We start from the raw sequence: 18,019 nt of genomic DNA, 5'->3' as shown, positions 1-18,019 counted from the left end.
CTGGCCCCTCCGCCCCCCAGCCCCGCAGTTCTCCGCCGGCCCCGTTCGGTCAAAGCTCGCCCGAGAGCGCGGGGGGGAGGGGCCGAAGGAGGAAGTTGGGCGGTTAGTCCTGCCTCTCCCTGCTCGGCTCCTGGCCCAACCCGCCCCTTCCCCCTTCCTCCTTCCTGGGCGACGGAGGCTCGAGGAGCGCCAGCTGGGCTCACCTAGCTCGGTGCGTGCTCGGAGGGGACCAAGCCCAGAGATCGGTAGCTGCCGAAGCCGCGAAAGCGCCGGGGCGCGGAGGAAGGCAGACCCCTAGTTCCCCGCCCCCACCTCTCAGACCCTCCCACCGCCGCCCCGGCCCCTTCCGGCGCCTTTGGGACCCTCCGTGAGCCTGTTTGTCTGGGGAAAACTTGTGGGTCTCTCTATCGTGTGCCCGAGGGTCGGGCCTCCGTCTTCCCCCTTTATCCTCCCCGGTCCCCTTCCCCCGGCTTCCCCGCTCCCCGCTAATGCTTCTGGCATCCCCATGTCCGTAACCAAATGAACTCTGCCAAGCTCGTGCAGACTCCGCAGCTAGTTGCTTCTGCACCTAATTTCTGCACTGGTCAGTCCATCTTAGGTCTTGGCTGTGCGTTCACTACAAGCTCAGCACTTAGTCTAGGTACCCTGCGAGGTCGTCCACGCTTGGAATTCTGTCCACGTAAAAACAAACCTCGGGTCGGGGAGCTGGACAAGATTAGCTTAAGTGGGATAATAGGATTTAATGTTCTGCCAAGGAGGTGAGACCTCCACAACCTGCACGTGGCCTGGAAGGGAAACCCAGAGGCTCCCACCCCCAATCTCCTGCAGTTTGAATCCCCAGGGGCTGAGAGGAGGGTTTTCAAAATGCAGACTGGGTCCTGAAATCAATTTAGTGGATCCCGGTCAGGATTAAAAAAGAAAGAGAAACAGAATGAAAGCTATCAAAGTGCAATAATCAAAGAAAGGAGAAGTAAGCTTTGGGAAACCTGTTTTAACTTTTACTAAATGTGCACAGGATCACAGCACAATGTAATTCTTCCTGTAGTTTGAGTCAAAAGGACTTTGAAAACCTCTGCTAGTCATTTCCATGGCAGTGGGGGCAGTTTCTCCAGGAATTAGCTGCAGTGGCTGGAAAGTTCCTCTGCACCTCCAGCCAAAATTAGCCTTCTCAGAGCCAGCACCTTTTACTCTCACCCTACACCCAGGGCCTCCCACAGGGTGGCTGCCAGGGTGTGGGCACAGCACTCACATGGTCCCAGGTCTCCTCACTTGCAGCCAAGCTTCCTCATGCTCCATGATTTCTGTACCTCCACTATCCCAGTACCTTTCTATGGGTATGGTCCTGGCTAGCAGTACCCCTTTTAAAGGGTCTCCCAGCAGTGGACACAGAATTCCACATGGGATGTGGGCAGCACCAACTACCCATAATTCTAGCATTTCCCAGGCCTTGGACACTTTACCTCTATTAATGGTGACAATCCATCATTAGCCAATGATGCTCATGCTTCTGTCTGTATGTAGGACCTCTGTCCTAAACTCCAAATGGCCCCGACATTTCTACCAGGCTGTCTTGTCTGATAGGCATCTCAAATCCAACATGTCCCAAACTAAGCTCCTGATCTCTCCCCTCTACTCCCCAAAACATGCTCCATCTGTATGAGCCTTTCCCATCTCATTTAAGCTGCAAATCCATCTTTCAATTGCACAGGTTAAAAACCTTAGTTCCTTTCTTTTCTCTCACTCACATCCAATCCACTAGCAAATTCATAATCTGACCACTTACTACCTCCTGGGGTCCCAGTTACCAAACTCTTTCTCCTGGATACTGCAAGGGCCTCCTAACTGGTCTCCCTGCTTCTACCCTTGCTCCCCTGCAACCTATTCTCATCTCAGCAACCAGAGTGAGTTTTTCAAAGCAAAGTCAGGGCATGGCACTTCTCTGCTCAAAACCCTCCAATGGTTCCTCACAATAGTCTGCAAGGCCTTCAGTTATCCTCATCCCATCACCATTGCATCATCCACTGCTTTCCCCAGCTCACTCCACCGCAGGCACACTTACAGACACTCCTGTGTTAAGACCTTTGCCCTGGCTACTCCCTCTGCCTGGAGCACCCTTCTCCCAGATAGCCACACGATTGAGTTTCTTGCTTCCTTCAAATCTTTGCTCAAAGATCACCTTCTTGAAGAATCTGAACTTCCCCCAATTCCTCTTACCCTGAGATTTAAAAAAAAAAATTGAACTACAGTTGATTTACAATATTGTGTTAGTTTCAGATATACAGCAAAGTGATTCAGTTTTATATACATGTGTATATATATTTTTTCAGATTCTTTTCCAATATCTTATTACAAGATACTGACTATAGTTCCCTGTGCTATACAATAAATCCTTGTTGTTCGTGAGATGTTTTTTCAAAGTACTCATCATCTAGGTGCCCAACCAGATTTGGGGGAGCAGGACAGGTGGTGGTGACCCTAATAAAACAATGAAAAACTAAAAAAAAAAAATATATATATATATATATTTTCTCATCATCTTCTAATACACTGCATGATTTGCTTATTTGCTGTGGTTTTTCTTCATTGTCTGAACTCCCCACCTGCCTTCTTACCCCCAAGAATGCTGACTGAGGAGACAGGGATTTTTTGTTTTTTCAGCTTGTTAACTAACATATCCCTAGCCTCTAGAACAGTGCCTGGCAAATAGTAGGCTATAAGTGTTGGCTGAATGAATGAATGAAACCTAAGAGTCATGGAATACTGCTGGCTCATGTCAACTAACAACTAGAGCTACTTTTTGATATCAACTTTGGTCTAGAATTCCCCCAAACCTGAAATTATGCTATTAACTTTTCAACCTAAGGACAAGACCTTGTATTGATCTCTTTTAAATCGAATGGGCCTGGTCTAAATTTCACCCCATTGAAATCATTTTGAATATTGATTCTATTATACATTTGGCTTCCCCTCCAAGTTTTGAGTCATCCTTAAATTTGATAAGCATTCCTTAACCTTTATTGAAGTCACTGATAAGAATATTAGGTGAGCAGCGCACCCACTTTTTGGTTTCTAAATACCACTCTCCAATAAAAGGTATCAGGACTCCTTAGAGAAATGAAAGGGAAAGTACAAAGGTGAGCCTGGGACGTTGTATTGGGCCGGAAAGCAAGGAAGTGACTAGAGACTAATGGGGTCATGTCAAAAGGATATAGGGCCAGCTCTTGACCAGACTTGGGACAATTTGAGCATCAGGAAGCATAATGAAGTAATGGATTCTAATGCGTTATAATAAAACAATCCATTAGTCCACAATAAAACTCAGAGAAGCACAGAGGAAGAAAGAGAAGGGCTAGAAAAGAAGCTTTTCTCTTTAGAAAAGTGCTGCCTGATAAATGCAGAAGAAATGGCAAACTTAGAAAATCTAGATTCAAGCAAGGATAATCAATGGATGCTAAAACATTGGGTGGAAGATTGTTAGGAAACTTTAAGTCTCAAAGTCTCTTGCAGGTGACTTATGAATTACCAATGGGAAACTTTCTCTAAGGGAGAGCTCTGGTGTCCACCATCTTAATCAAGGGGTCGAAAGTAACATCACTGGTAGTGGGAACACCTGACATCATTTACCTCCTGATATGACTCAATAAGAAATACACAACTCATCAATCCTTGTAGCAAAAGTGTTTAACCTGGATCTAGTAATGAAGACACAATCAGATATATCCAGCATTCTATGAGATAAATCACCTAGACTCTACAAAAAGATCAACCTAATGAAAGACAAAAAAGACAGGGGAACTGTTTTAGGTTAAGAAACTAAAAAGACATGATAACCAAAGGCAATATGTGAACACTGATTAAAACCTGAAGAAAAAGAAAAGCCATAGAGCAATTGGGAAAATTTTAACATGCACTGTAGATTAGATGTTATTATGGCATTGTTGTTCATTTTCTTAGGTATGATAATAGTATTGTGTTAGGAGAATGTCATTGTCCTTCAGCGATGCCTGCCAAGCTCTGTAGACATGAAGTGTCATGATGTCTACAACTTACTTTCAAATGATTCAGCCAAAACAAATGTGTGTGTGTGTTAGAAAGAGTGTGAGCATCTTTGTGACAAAGTTTAACAACTGGTTAATATAGAAAAGTTATGGCTCTTTTTATATCAGTGTTTTGTAAATCTAGGGGAAAAATTTAGTGAGACAGGGCCAAAAACAGAGCCCAGTGCCACTGCAGACCACCATCAGGGTTGAAACTGATCAATATCCTTTGTAGGTTGAGCAATTAGCTATGTCATCTCCTAACTGCACTATTCAGCCCACATTTCTTCATAGTATCCATTAAGAATAGTATGAAAAAATTCACAAGAAACCGTATTGAAATCAAGGCACTAGCTACAGCATTTCCTTCTATCTTCTGCTTACTGATTTTCCCTAGAACAGGACCTGATGAGTGGCATGAGCTCAATCAGAATTTGTGGAGTGCCTGGATCTCCACACCAGGTAGCTCCTCAAATGGCAGCAAGGCTGGTTAGCCATAGTGTCTGGGCAACACATGGGTCGTCTGACTGCTGTGCTGGTCTCTGAGGAGAGGAGGCAGGGAGGGGCTGATACAGTTTCGCTTGGTGGTTAATTATATCCTGCTCATGGCTGCTCAAATGCTTCAAGTGTGTCTTATGCCACCTGGGTGGCAAGCCCCTTAAGGACAGTGACAAGTCTTGTCTTTGGAACCCCCACTGCCTTGGATGGCACTCAAGTAGGAACTTCACAGGGTGGACAAAATGAGGGACCCAGCTTTTGGCCTGGAGAAGAGCCCTCTAGTCCATGCCCCCAGCACAGCAGCCTTGGCCCTGTGGGCTCCACTGTCCTCTGTTAGCGTGCTAATTTGTTCTCCCCAGAGTAGAAAACACAGGAGGATGCCTGACAGAGAAAAACCTCATTTGAGCTGATTTCCTGTGGGCTAGAGAGTGGTTCCCAAGCAAACGCCATGTCTCCCACTCCCCTTGGCCACTCTTGGATGCAGGCAAGTCTTTCTCAGCCAGAACTCTGGTGTCTATAAAGAGCTCGGGGGCAGCCTGGAAAGAGAGTATAAAAGAGACGGAGAGAAAAGCAACGCTTCTTCCGTGCCTGCAGCCAGCGAGATGAAGTCATCATTCACCTGGCCCTCCTTCTCCGTCCACACTCACACAGCCCTTGTCCATCCATCCTCACCCTCCTCCCTTCCCTCTCTCTGAGGTTCTCTCTCTCCTGTGCACACATAAGAAGGATAAAAATACAAAAATGAGAGGTAAAATGTGTATAGGAAGACATGCAAAGAGGCCAAACAAAATTTCTCCGTGATGAGCAATGTCAGACTAGGGGCCACATGCCTCATGGATAGACAAGAAAACTTCAGGGATGACAAGAATATTTGATATCTTGATCTGGGTGTTGGTTTTCCAAGTAAATACTGATATTAAAATGTTTTGAGCTGTACACTTAAGATTTGGGCATTTTCCTATATGTAAATTTATACTTTATACCTATTATCATGAGAGGAAAAAAAAGCAAAGAGACCAAAAGGTGGAAAAAAAAAACCCAACTCACCTATAGGATCAGGTAGAAAAAGAAAATGAGAATAGCTATAGAAAAAGGAGAGAGTGAGGGATGTAAGAAAAGTTACAGGAGAAAGAAAATAAAGGGAAGCATGGCTGAAAATATAAAGCAAACGAACGTATGTGCCCACTGCCTCTCTGACCTGCTCAGCACAAAGGAAAAGGGCAATGAACTAGACACAGGGCAAGTGCCCGCAGTGGAATGGTCAAGCCAGACTACAGTCAGCCTCTCATTAATCATCTATAGGTACAGCTTCTGCCCTGGCTGCCGCAGGCCAGCCATGTCCCTGGGCACAGATGGCTCCTGCCAGGCTGCCCCCGAGCCAGGCCTGCCGCTCTCATTCCCACCCAGGGGAGCCTGGCTCTCCAGCTCCCACAGTTCTACTCTGGGAGTCACGGCTTTGTTTGCTGGTGGTGGAGGAGGGGCCTCCTGCCAAGCCCAGTGGAGCTTGAACCCAAGGTCCCACCCGCCTCGTCCTGTCCCGGAGTAGCACTCAAGCTCCTCCCGTCCCCTCCCATTCCCGGGTTCTGGCTGGCAGCTGCCCAGCAAGGCCTTGCAGACACGCACTGGCTGCGGCCCAGCTCCCCAGGCCTTGGCCCCCTGCCACCATCCCCTCATACCCCTGAGCCCTCCTCTCATGCCAACCTGCAGCTGCAGCTCCCCACCCTGCTCTGGCTGGGCGTGCTGCTGGTGTCTCCTCCCCAGAGGCTGGGCAGCGGCTCAGCTGCAGCATCAATACATTTTGATGAGGAAGCGACACCAGCTGGCACACCCTGTGTGTGCTTTTAAATCAGCCAATGACTTCCAGATCCCAGGGGCCACAGCCTCCCTGGGGCAGTGCCCTCTGTAGCAGAGGGCATCCACAGGGCCAGTGCCAATACTGCCTTCAAATCTCACAAGCAGCTTTTAACCAGGGACTGGCAATAAATGCAAATGGCCCATCTCTGTTCCCAAAACCATACTCCCCTCCACTGGTCCCTTGTGTTTTTTGCGCTACTAAGTGTTTAGAATCCAGGGGTTAAGCACATCAGGTCCTCCATCAGAAAGAGACTCTCAGCACTATCTGTTATTTTGGGGACTGCGAGCAAACCACACAATCTTTCTGAACCTCGGCTTTCTCATCGGTGAGACAGGAGCACTGACAGGACTGCATGGGCTGTTAGGAGAGCCGATGAGACACTGCACACAAGGCGGATGCTCAGTGAACAAAGCCGTGCTCATTGCATAACTGGTTCACCTCACCCACCTGAAAGTGGCCGTGACCATCTTAGATGCCCAACCCTGAGGACCCCCTTCTGGGCTCTCTCCTCAGGTTCAGCTGCCTCCTACAAGCCCAGTGCTGAGACTGCAACTCTCACAGGGAGAAGGAACCAGCCCGCCCGGCCCAGGCCCCAGGTGCGCTGCTGCGGTAAAGAGCCCGCCGCCGTCTGCCCAGAGCCACCCCCGCTGGAACCTGTTGGGGCCTGAGCTGGCCACTCCCTGGGAGGAGATCCCCCTGCCCCACAGGGCTGTGGTGCAACCAGCAGGGCTCAGCCTGTCCCTGTCCCGGCACGGCAGAGCACGAAGTTGCTGCCGTCACACCCCTGCCCCCAACACAAGTTCAGGAAGGATGCAGGCCTGCTCCCCGAGGGGGCCTGGAGAGCCTGGGTAACTGGCCTGGCTGATGCTTGGCACATGTCATCCCAAGGGGCACAATTACTGCTCAGTGATTCTCTTTCTTCTGAAACCACTATAGCCACTCACAGGTGGGAAGTAGATGTTCTAGGCCAGGTAAGGATGACAAACAAGGAGCATAGGGTCTAGACGAAAGTCTGGTTCCTAGTTTGGCTTATCAGACCTGAAGGCCCTCCATTCCCAATATCTCAAAAAACCAGGAATCTTCTTCTCCATTTGCCACCAAGTTCTTCTTCCTTAAATTCCACTGAGCCCCAGACCTCTGGCTACTGCTACCTGAAGGCCAAAGCCCTTCTTCCACCCCAGGGAACAAACCTTCCTTTCCAGAGGACAAGGCTCTCCCTCCCAAAGAGGAAGGGCTCTCTGACCCCTGTAGTTTCCCGGTCACTTAGGTCACCTGGTGGCTACTACTCTGTCTCCCAGACAGAGAGTCCTGCTCTTGGTTTCTGCACTACCTGCGGAGAGTAGGCCTAGACAGGTGATCCCATCAGGTTGAAGATGGACAGGGGTGTTCCACTGATTTCCTGTGGCTCTAAAGACTGCTTGGATAGGATGGAGGGGGCAAGCACTACCTGTGCTGGTGTGCTCACTTGCCACTCTAAAGCAATGGCACCAGGAGACAACACTGGCAGAAAGCTGGTAGGAGGACGGGACCAAAGATTCATGCTTGGACAAGGATCTTACACACCAGCCCAGGCCTGAGACTCCTGGGACTCCTGGCAGCACCGTTTATGTGCTGTGACTGGCATCAGGCTGGAGGATGCCATGAGGTTCTGAGTGGGCCCAGCTTGGCTCTAGCAAAGGAGGGGGCTTTAAGGGGCCTAGACCTGGGGTCTGACCCACCCAGTCCACAGGGTCTTCACAACCCACCTGAAAGGGAGCAGACCCACCTTGCCTCTCCCAAGCTCTCTTTCTATGAATGCTGCCTTAGTTCTTTTGTTACAGCCTGTGAGTAGTGGAGCAGAGCAGGAAGCACCTTAACCCCAAAGGTTGGCTCCAGTGAGCTGTGAACCCCAAGAATGATAGGCCATTTCTGATGAGAGGGATCAGAGCTTTCATCTGATTTCAGAAGATCACTGCTTCCCCCCAAAAAAGTCAAGAATCATTTCTTTGAAGTATGCTGATCTAAACATTCAAACATTAGCCTTTATCAGGTAAAAAGAAACTATACCTCATTTAGGAGTAGTTATATAATCTTGACATGAATTATTTGGCAAACTATTCCACCTAAAGCAAAGTTGACATTTATAAGGCTAACATTTACTGAGCGCTTACTATAAGTGAGCCACTGTGCTAAGCTTTTTACATTCAGTCATTTATTTAATTCTCACAAGAGAGTGAATAGGAATTACTATATTCCCACTTTATAGATGAGAAATTGGGGCACAGAGAGGTTCAGGGACTTGCTAAGTAAGGTCACGTAAGTGGTAAGTCAGGGCTAGGACCAAAACTTGGATCTGACTCCAGAACCCACGAAGATACTCTATCTATAGTTAGAATTTCAGCAAGGGATTTGTCTCAAGTTATAGCCATCCTCCTCTTGAAAATATAAGCTACTGTCATTTCTTCCCTTTCTCCCTCCCCTCTTCTTCCCTTCCTTCTTTCATTCACCCAACAAATATTTCTTGTGCACTTGCTGCCTTGTAAGCATTGCTGAAGGTGAAGGAAACTGACATGGTTCTGCCTTCACAGAGCTTGCAGTTCATCAGGATCCCTTCAACTCTTCTTTCCAGAGAATACCTGTCCTTGTCCACATTTCTTTAGACAATTTCATTCATTCATTCCTCTGTGTCCAACCAAGGTAGTGACCAGAGCCAACTTGGCAGCACTCCAGAAGTGCCCCAGGCTCTGCAGGCTAGAACCATGCTGTTTTCAACTGATTTCCAGAGTTGCTCCTCTCAGCTCCCTCTGCACTCTGCTCAGATATCTATTAAGGCACTCACAATGCTGTGGTGAAATATTTACACACCACATCCTTCTCTTTCCATCTTTTCTACAAGCCTCTTGAGTTCAGGGACTAGGCCTGCCCAACTCAGGTTTTTAATCTCCAGTGCAGAGCTTGGAAATAGCAGGTACCCAGCAAATGTTTACTAAATGAGTTTTCTGCTCTAGCTGACTCTCAAATCATTTCCAAATGATTCATTCGAGTGTTCCTTCCTGGATCTCTTTTTCCACCTTCCTCTGAATCTTTTCTTCTTACTGATGTGGGAAGTACCATTTCCCTGCTTTAGGGCAGCAAAAGGATTTCTCATTCTCACAATCTCAACAGACTTGTTGGCTTCAGAAGAGATGGTATTTTGGAGAGCTGCTGAATGCTTGGTTCCTGGGGATTTATTTAGGGCAAGCCTGTCAGATACTACATTAAAGTGAGAGCCCCCTTTAAAAAAAAAAAAATAAATACAGAGCCCCAAGGCACAGGACATATGCACTAGGGAGAGGCTCTTTCAGCTTTCCCCAAGCCTCCAGCTCCATTCCCCATTCTTTAGTTCACCTGCTGCCAGTGTCCTCATCTTTAGATCACCTGTCACCAAAAATTTGATCCCCAGGTTGCAGAGAGACATAGCCTAGATTTCCCTGAGCTTCAGTAATAATAATCACCAAAGGAAAGAGTCATGGCCTGGAAGTCAGGAGACTGAGTTCAAATCCTGACCTTCCCAACTCACTGTCCTCTTGGGAAGTGACTTAACTTCTCTAGATCCCTATGAAAATGAGGGGGTGGGACCGGGTAGATTTCTAAATCTTTTCCAGTGCTAAATCATCTATGGAAAACAAGTTTTTGTTTGTTTGTTTGTTTTTAAATTGTGGGCTTCCCTGTCCTTATGGCATACGACCCTTACAAGAATCCTGTGGTTCATAAACCAAATGACATACTCACAGGTGAGGAAATGTGAACAGAGGTTGATGGCATTACCCAGGTGACCCTGGGCCCCCGAGTTTTTTCCCAGACCAGAATGTCTCCAGAGAGACCACTAAAGCAGCCTCACTTCCAGCACCCTGACTTCCTTTCCCTCCCAACCATACATACACTATGTCGCTCAGAGAGTAGAAGCTAGGACAGAGTCTAACTCAAAGGTCATACCCACTAGCATTCTGAGGAGGGGCCCAGGCCTTTCCCAAATTCCAGACGATCTCCCTCCAGGGCCAGGATTACTGCCTCTTAGTGGCAGGTTTGGCGGAGAGGCCCCGGGTGGCAACGGGAACGTGGGCCCAGCTTCCTGCGCTGCCATGGCAACAGGCTCCCCCAGTGGCGGGCGCCGGTGCCCATCAAGGCTTGCAGATGGCGCCCTCTTGGGAGAGGGGCCCGGCGGCAGGTGGGGGTCAGAGGCAGCGGCCGCCTCAGCGGCCCTCCTCCGTTTGCCTCCTCCCGGGGCCGCGGCTACGTCCCGCCCAGTCCCCTGCGCCTACCTGAGAGTGTCACGGCCCACGTCCGACCACCGCCCACGACAGGGTCACCTCTGCGCGGCGGCTCGGACCTTCTTCCCGGAGTGTCCCCAGACCGTCCCTGCCTCGAGGCCGGCCCGATGCACTCCCGAGGGACCTGGGGTGTCCCGCGAACACTCAGTCCAGCGTGGCGTCCCCGGAAATACTGGGCGGCGGCCAAGCCCCGCCCCGCTGGTGTTTATGGGAATTATCCGGAGGCGCCCTCTGGGACTTGTCCGCTGTCCAGCAGTCCCCCACCACTGCCCCGGGCGTTGATGGCGACTCTAGACTCGCTGCTAGTCTCAGTCGGGACCTGTCTCCGCGACGGCTGGGCGGCCCCAGTAGGCCGCTGGGTCTATGGGGCTGCCCCCTCCTGACCTTGGGAGCCCCAGCCTGGCCTGAACTGGGCCCGGTAGAGCGCAATCTCACTAGCTGGAATCCAGAGGGCCGGGGTTGTCATTCTAGGTCTGTAATTGAACCATACCTGGGGCCGCTTGCCTGCGCATGCATAGTAAAGCCAATTTACTGGCACCCATCTACTACCTCTCAACTGGCTGTGTTACCTAGGGCGAGTTCCTTACCCTCTCTGTGCCTCGAGTTCTTCATCTGGAAAGTAGGCCTCAGAACAGTAGGGACCTTACAGGGCTGTGGTGAGAAATGTAATTATGTAGGCACACACCTGGCACATGGTCAGCTCTTAATAATGGTAGTATTGTTTACAGTAAGAAGCAAGTGAGAGCGGAGCATTAGAGCCACCCGCCACGAAACCACCCACATCTCCACCCGCGGTAAACGCTGCTCACCGCGTCCCTTAATCGGCAATGGGCCACGCTGTAGGAGTGAAACGAAACGAGGAGATCTGCGGGAGGGGTGAGAGATACGGTTATAAATATCTAACATTTATCAAGTGACCTTGGCTCGGCCCTCTGCAGCCTTTGCCTCCTGGCTTGCCTATCTTCCAGGAAAGCAACAGCAGCTCTCAGGGCGGTTCCTGAAACAACCAGTTCTGGGCGTTTAAGAGACTGAGCTGGCCAGAGCTGGCCGGTCAAGGGGCTGGTGAAACCAGAGGCTAAGGACCAGCCTCTTCCCAGGACAGGCAAGGCTTAAAGCCACTGTTCCTCGGCTGCCTCTCTTCTAGGAGGGGGCTAAGGGACTGCCAAACTCCGCGGAGGGTGCTCTCCCATAGATTAAAAAAGGTGGTTCTTTTGCTGTCTGTCTACAAAAGTGAACACATATTTACTACAATAAAGCTTCAAAGAAAAAAAAATACCCTCCCAGAGGCCACCAGTGTTAATATTTTCTAATAGTTTTTTGAGATACAATTTACACGGAGTCAAGTGCACAAATCTTAAGTCTATGAGTGTTGGATAAATCAGGAGTTCGAGGTTTGCAGATACTAACTACCATATATAAAATAGATAAACAAGTTTCCACTGTATAGCACAGGGAACTATATTCAATATCTTGTAGTAACCTATAATTAAAAAGTATATTAAAAGGAATATATATGCATATGACTGACTGAAGCATTATGCTGTACACCAGAAACTGACACGACATTGTAAACTGACTATACTTCAATGAAAAAATAATTTAAAAAGTAAATTAAGTCTACAGGTGTTACTATTTTGGAGAATATCCTCCTGTCTCTTTTCTATGCATAGTTATACGTTTACATTTTTTTAGCCAAAAGATTATTTAGTACGTACTCTTTTGTGACTTTTCCCTAGGACAGCAATATATCACAGATGTTTTTCCATAACATTAAAAATTCTCACATACCTTCATTTTTAATATATATCTATCATGTGATGTAGCATACATTTTTAACCAAGTCTCTACAGTTGGACATTTAACTTGTTTCTAATTGTTCATTATCCTAAGTAATGTCCAGAAGAGCATCCTTATCAATAAGCCTTTACATTCTTCCTCAATCATTTCCCTTTTGTTCTTTGTATTCTTCCTTCCTCCTCCAAGTCTCCAATTAGTAGTTAAACATACTGTGTTTATAGCTAAAGTAGTGCACTTGTGCAAATGGCTTTTAAAATAGTCCAATTGTTTTATTAGCTCTGCCTTCCAAACCACCCTCTGCTGGGGGTGGAGGTGGGGGCAGGAGAATATGCAAAAATCAGTACTTCTAAGTTTCCTGCACGTGGGTCACGTAGTGTCCTGCTGAGCACCAGCTGCTCAGAGGAGCTCCTGGAATCTAGGCCCATTGTGGGGCCTCAGAGCTCCAGAGGGCTTTAGGTGACCCTGACCCTTTCTGTCTCCAGATCAGCCCAAAGCCCCCAGGAAAGAATGCTGTCCACATCCTCCCCTCCCCTCCTTCTCTGTCTCCACCATCTTTTCTTCCTTCTCCCTCCTCCCTTTTCTGCCTCTTCTCCCCACCCCCCTTTTCCTGCCTCTCCTCCTCCTCCAACCTTCTTCCAGCCTTTTATTGAAAAAAAGAAAACATCTTTAAGGTATTGAAAAATGACCTTATCTTTAATGTCTTCAATCCCCCTCCCTTTCCTGGCTGTGGGACCTCAGGTGCAGAAAGGCTGGAGTTAATCACCTTCTCAGTTCCCAGCACATTATCTGCACAGGGTCCCTTGATTAATGTGGCTGTTCTTTCCCTTTTATCTTTCTCCTCCAACCCCTCCCCCCATAAGCTACCATTTTACATTGTTTAATATATGCTTTTGTTCATAAGCATTCTTGCAAGATGTATTGGAGAATTGTACCCGTGTACTTTAAAAAAAAACTTTTTTACTTTGAAATAATTATAGACTCACAAAGTTACAAAAAATAGTACATTGTGTCCCATAAGCACTTCATCCAGCTTCCCCCAACGGTGACATCCTCCCATTGCAGAACAATAGCAAAACCAAGAAAGTGAAATTAATATAATACTGTTAAATAGAATAGAGAGCTTATCATTCAGTTTTCACTTGCCCTTATTTGTGTGTATATTCTATGCTATTCAATCTTTTTTTAATTCTTATTTTTTATTGAAGTATAGTTCATTTACAATGTTAGTTTCAGTTTTACAGCAAAGCAACTCAGTTATACATATACATAAACATATATATTTTTTTCAGATTCTTTTCCATTACAGGTCATTACAAGAAATTGAATATGTTCCCTGTACTATACAGTACGTCTTTGTTGTTTATCTATTTTACATATAGTAATGTGTATCTGTTAATCCCAAACTCCTAATCTATCCCTTCCCCTGCCTTCCCCTCTGGTAACCACAGTTTGTTTTCTGTGTCTGTGAATCTGTTTCTGATTTGTAAATAAAATTTGTATCTTTTCTTCTTTTTTTTTAGACTTCATATATAAGCAACATCATAGGATAATTGTCTTTCTGTCTCTGACTTACTTCACTTAATATGATAATCTCTAGGCCCATCCATGTTGCAGCAAATGACATTATTTCATTCTTTTTTATGGCTGAGTAATATTCCATTGTGTATATATACCACCTCTTTATCTAGTCATCTGTTAATGGACATTTAGGTTGTTTCCATATCTTGGCTATTGTAAATAGTATTGCTTATGCTCTTCAATCTTATGAATAGATTAGTGTAACCACAACCACAATCAAGATACAGAAGGGTTCCATCATCACAAAGGATCTCCTTCATGCTGTCCTTTTATAGTCATGCTCTCCCCTACTCTCATCCCAGTGCCGTGGCAACCACTAACCACTTCTCTATCCTTATAGTTTTGTCATTTTGAGAATGTTAGATAAATGGAATCTTTTGAGATCGACTTCTCACTAAAGATGATGCTCTTGAGATTCATCCAGGCTGTTGCATGTGTGGGTAGTTATTCCTTTTTATTATTGAGTAGTATTGCATTGTATGGGTGTAACCAGAGTTTAACTATTCACCCACTGAAGGAGGTTTGGATTGTTTCCAGTTTGGGGCTATTACAAATAAAGCTGATATGACCATTCATGTCCAGGTTTTTGTATGGATGTAAGTTTTCATTTCTTTGGGATATATGCCAAATTTGGGATTGCTAGGTTTTATGGTAACTGCAGCTTTAGTTTTCTAAGAAATTGCTACACTATTTTCCAGAGTGGCTATATCATTTTACACTCCTATCAGGTATGTACACGAGATCCAGTTTTTCTAAATCCTTGCCAGCACTTGGTGTTATCACTGTTTTATACTGTAGCCCTTCTAACAGGTATACAGTGATATCTCATTGTGGTTTTAATTTGCATTTCCTTAAAGGCTAATGATGTCAAACATCTTTTCATATGCTTATTTTCCATCCAGATCTCCTCTTTTGTGAAATGTCTATTCATGTCTCTGGCCCATTTTCTAACTGGCTTGTTTTGTATTTTCAATTTACATAAATGGCATTTTGTCATATTCCTCATTCTGGTTTTTGTTCTTTTATTCCACAGACCCATCCATGCTGCTCTGGGTACATCTTAGCTACTCCTTCTAGCTGCTGCAGGGTACTCCAAGGTGTGTGTCTACCACATTTTATCCATCTACTCCCCAAATAGCCTACAACTCCCCACCTCCATAAAGAACTCTGTGGTGAATGCCTTCATGCCTCTCTACCTTATGGGCCATGTGAGAATCTCTTTGAAATTATTTGAAGGATATGACTTGCTCTGGGTCACAGGATACCCTGTCTACTTACACACTAGCCATGGACCCCTCCCCTCTGCCAACTCGTGGCATTATCCAGCTAATTCTTCCAATCTAAATGATCTAAAGTTATAACATTGTATTTTGGGGGGAGGGGGGTAATTAGATTTATTTATTAATTAACAGAGGCACTGGGGATGGAAACCAGGACCTTGTGCATGCTAAGCACACGCTCTAACACTGAGCTATATACCCCCCCCACAACACTGTATCTTTTAAAATCAAATTTACCGAGGTATAATTTACCTACAGTAATATTCACACATTTTACATGCTCATTTTGATGAATTTTGACAAGTGTATATACTTGTAAACACAACCCAAATCAAGATACAAAACATTCCCATCAACTCAAAGATTTCTGTATGCCCTTTGGCCCAGCCCTCACAACCAGTGGCCTAATTTCTATCACTAGATTTTTCTGCCTTTTCTAGAACGCCATATAAATGGAATCAGAACCATACAGTATGTTCTTGTTTGTGTCTGGCTGATTTCACTAAGTATAATGCCTTTGAGAGGTGTATCAATAGTTCATTCTTTTTTACTGTTGAGTAGTATTTATTATATAAATATCAATTTGTTTCACTTATTGATGGACATTCGGGTTGTTTCCAGTTTGGGAAGTTTGGAGCTACTATGACTAAAACTGCTAAGAGCCATTGTTTTAATTTATATTTCTCTGATTTCTAATGTATCTTAACATCTCCTTCTGTATTTATTAACTTTTAAATTTCTCCTTCTGTAAATCACCTGTTTATATCTTTGCCCATTTCCCCCTCATTTGAGTCTCATCTTTTTCTTACTGACTTGCAGGAGTTCCTAGTATATTCTGAATCTAGGTATTAGCCCTTTGTTGGCTTCAGATATCACAAATATATTCTCTCCAGTCTTGTCATTTGTTAACCTTGTCAATGTATCCATCCTTGGGCAGAAACCTTTCATTCTGATTAATCAAACAAATAAAAAAAAAACTTTTTTTTGCCTTTTGGTTTGTGTTTTTGAAATTTTGTTTAAGAAGCTAATTCCTGCCCCAAGGTCACAAAGATATTCTTCAACATTTTACATTATTGACTTCATTGTTTTCTGGACGCATTTAGGTCTTTAATCCATATGGAGTCCACTTTATCATGTTATGATAAGATAGAGGTTCAGTTTTATTTTTTTCCATAAAGGGAACCACTTTTCCCAATACCATGTTCCCAATACCAAGGTCTCAAACTTGAACATGTATCAAATCACCAAAAAGCTTGTTAAAAGTACAGATTGCTGGGCCCTATCCAGCTGATTCGGGTGGGACCCCAACATTTACATATCTAATAAGTTCCCAAGTGATGAGGTGATGCCACTGCTGCGGGTAGAGAGCACAACGGTCATTACTTAAAACCTTTAACCTCATTGAGCTTTTTCTCTGTCTCACTGGCGTCCTCCGTAATACCCTCTACTTCCTGGCTCTCCTCCTCCTGCACCCCTCCCAACCCTTCCCCAGGTCTCCCGGGACCTCAGGCTCCATCCACACATTTGATGATCACATCCCCCTGCCTCTCCTGAACCACACTCTTCCATCCTCCTGTAAATGCCCTGAGGTTGTCCACCCACCTCCTGGCCACACCCCTGTAGTCACTGCAGACTTTGGCACATGGCTCCCCATCTTTCTCTCCACCTAAAGCCCTGTCATTGCCTTGGCTGACTTCAGCATCCACGTGGAAGACACATCCTAAATCTGGTTTCTCAGGTCCCCAGTGACCTTCCGGACTCCACCTAAGCCACCACTCCCATTTATCACCAGTAATTGGCTCTATCACCAAGGTCCTCAGTTCAGACAGCATTCTCTGGCACCATCTCTCTTCCTTCCAGCTTTCTGGTTTAACATAGTCCCTCTGACCTCACCAGCATCTCTTTGGACGTCACCAGCATCTCAACCTTCTTCCGATCCATCCCCATCTCTCCTTCCCCCTTTCTTAGAGTCCACAAGTCCAACAACCTTATTGCCTCAATCCTCTATAAACTCCTTTGCTGCTATATTTTCACTCTCTGGAAAAAGCCATGGGTGAGTTCTGTGATCCACCTTCTTGGTACTTCTTCCTGATCAGCGGCTGGGGAGCGTCACTCAGGAGCGGAAGGTTACACTACAAACGCAGGTCACCAGAAGAACCCTCAACACTGCCTGGCTGTCCTACTCATCTCTGTGCTCACCTCTCTGTACCACTCCCTGTAACAACTCTCTTAAGCTTTCTCCACAAACTTCCAATGCCTCCACTTTACTTCACATGTAAAATAAAAATCATGAGCTGGGGGTCTTCCTTATCTTTTTCCTTTTTGAATTAAAAGAGACCCAGGCTACTTTCATGAAAAGGGTGGTGGTCTTGGGCTAGAGAGCATGCCAAAACCAGGCTACAAACAATGCAGCTATTTTAAGTGTTTCGACAAATTAGTGCTTTTTAACACACTCACACAAATACACTGGTGATAGATACAAATACATTTGGCAATAACATCCGAAGTCTAAATCTGAGGCCCCTCCCGTATGGGGGACCCTCCTGGGCCCCAGTATGCCCCACCACTTCCAACCAATGGCCCGTCCTCTCCTAGCCTTTTTCTACTGCACGAGTGGTTCTCTGCCCTGGCTGCATATCAGGGTCACGTGGGGGAACTGGCTGCACCTGCAGATCATTTAAAGCA

The 18,019-nt window shown here is 46.1% G+C and overlaps 1 pseudogene; it reads right to left on the bottom strand.

The window, feature by feature from the left end:
* LOC141575277 (acireductone dioxygenase pseudogene) overlaps positions 1–18,019 on the bottom strand; it is a 58,208-nt pseudogene that overhangs the window by 188 nt on the left and 40,001 nt on the right.

This window comes from Camelus bactrianus, chromosome 27 (assembly GCF_048773025.1).
Source record: "Camelus bactrianus isolate YW-2024 breed Bactrian camel chromosome 27, ASM4877302v1, whole genome shotgun sequence".
NCBI classification, from domain to species: domain Eukaryota; kingdom Metazoa; phylum Chordata; class Mammalia; order Artiodactyla; family Camelidae; genus Camelus; species Camelus bactrianus.
Note: the sequence above shows the minus strand (reverse complement) of the source record. Positions and strands in the feature narration are given on the sequence as shown.